Genomic DNA, 2,526 nt, shown 5'->3' with positions numbered 1-2,526 from the left:
GCATCACTTTTCTGCAAAGAACATTAACAGTCCTTGGAGCGATTGAGGCAAGAGGAGAGCCTAAGTCGCTTGATCGAATTCAGATCTACTATTGAATCCGATCAGGAAGGATTTTAGCACGCCTGTGCACTCACCAATACGATCAACTGACTATAACTTAGGGAAGGATTTTGTTGCCAAAAAAAAAATGGCAAGCTCGAGAAATCGTGATGCCAAGAAGAAGGGCTCGAAATTCAGGGGCAAAATTAGTTGGTGGTCCTCTAACACCACCAAGCCCTAAGCACAATGTTGAAGCCACCGCATCAGGGGCATAGAAAAATGAGATTGGCCAAAACATGATTCGCCAATTAGTGATAATTATGTAGGAGAAAATATACTGGTCGGTCAAGGTCTTTATATAGGACATTACTGATCAATATGACCACCTATTGGATCACTATGACCAATTATTCACAATTCTTATGGCTCAGATTAAGCCAAATGTGTGGAATCAACAACCCAACATTAGTCAAATTTTATTTGGCTAGAGGCATGATCATACGGATGGAGTTCATGTTGGGATTAACACAATTGGTCAACCCAGTTAGCCTAGTCAGCCTAGTTACATGATCAGTCAACCCGATCAGGCTAGTCAGCCTAATCATATTGGAAGTTCAAGCTATTCAATGTTCAATGATGGTAACATTGGGGGCATGCCCCTACAACAGCCATGTACCATGCCACCGTTCCAAACAACAACTACCTATATAATTAACCCTATGACTGTACAAGCACAACATGGTGTGCCCCTACAACAGCCATGTACTAGACTTTGAAAGGGAACGAAAGGGCATAATCCTTCATACTTTTGGCCATAAATGGCGTCGTATGAAGAATTATGGGGGCAATTGTTGATACCTGATTTTTGCAAATTGGTTAATAAATCGGCATCAATTTATTAATCGATTGTGTTAAGGAGCTGATCGATTAAGCTGGCCTATATTCAAATTGGCCAAAAAAATGATAACCTTATATTAAGGATTTGATCAGTTAGAATAACCATTAGGTTGATCAAGCAAACAAATAGAATACGGTCAAATGACTGATCATGACAATTTAACAGTCAACTAACTATTGTAACTTTTTACGGTCAGCTAACCAATTCTGGCTTTTCGGCTAGATTGATCGATCGTCAATCAACACAGTTCGTAAAAATGTGGGTTAGTTCTAGAGAAGTTACAAACATATGACTTAAGCAGTTAAGACAGTTACAACCAATTAAGGGAGTGTACTTCCAATAACTACCACACTAAGGACATGGCACATGGGTTCCTGCAATTACAAAACTACCAAGAGAGGAGGATCTTGCAAATAAAACTATATAAGGACTATGGTGGAAGAAATAGGGCATCATCAACAGATTAAACAAAGTCAAATATCAAGTCTATCTTTCATTCCATTTTTTATCTTTCATGTTTTAAATTAGCTTTTTCTTTTGAAGTCCTGTACTTCCTTTAAGTCATGGACTTCATTTCGTAGTGTAACAATCACGTCTCTTGTACTTTTAGCATCAACAAAGATACATATCACGTTTATAGTATGTATAATAACAACAAAGACAATTGATATTGTTTCTGGTATGTTTAACATCAACAAAGAACAACAGATCATATTTCTAGTATATCGAATATCAACAGAGACAATATTACATTTTCTCCTTGTCTGTGAGTTTATCATTTGACTTCATCTTTTTTAATTCTTGCATCACGTTTCTGCAAAGAACATTAAAAGTCTATGGAGCGACTGAGGCAAGAGGAGAACCCAAGTTGCATTGTCGAAGTCAAATCTATTATTGAATCCGGTCAAGAAGGATTTTGGCACGCCCACACACTCACCAATACGGTCAATTGACCGTAACTTAGGGAAGGACTTTGTTGCCAAATATTGACGTGTAGTGGACACTCACACACTTCACTTAGCTTAGGTTTTGTGAAATTAGTGAGTTAGATAGCATAGGCTAACAAGATTCATCAATTTTCCCATTTTCGGGAGTCTAGGTTAACTTACATTGTGGGGATTTCGGTTGAGTTTCATGTCACGACCACCAATGACTCATGTGATTGCCCCAAACCCCCATAGATGTATTGAATTTCATTTTCCCAAATCCAATGTTAAGTTAGGATGTTAGGTCATAGAAAATTTGGGAAAATTCCCAAATCCTAGGGTTTTGGGTTGCCAAATTTTGGGGCTTTTCATATGGGAGGTTTCCTGCACTCAATGTGAGTAGTTGACTTGCTTGATTAGGTCCCTCACACCAAAATCCCCCATTCAATTTGTAGATTGGGTAGGTGGGTAGCGGGATTTTGATTAGGGTTCCCCCAACCTAGCCTAGGTCATGAATGGGGTAGGAGAGAGAGAGAGAGAGAGAGAGAGAGAGAGAGAGAGAGAGAGAGAGAGAGAGAGAGAGAGAGAGAGATAACTACATTGCATTTAAAGAGAGAGAAGAACTCACCTTAGCTAGGTAGGTGATCCCCTTGCTCCTGCCTT

The sequence above is a fragment of the Macadamia integrifolia genome, chromosome 14 (assembly GCF_013358625.1).
Source record: "Macadamia integrifolia cultivar HAES 741 chromosome 14, SCU_Mint_v3, whole genome shotgun sequence".
NCBI lineage: Eukaryota > Viridiplantae > Streptophyta > Magnoliopsida > Proteales > Proteaceae > Macadamia > Macadamia integrifolia.
This window is presented reverse-complemented; position numbering follows the sequence as displayed.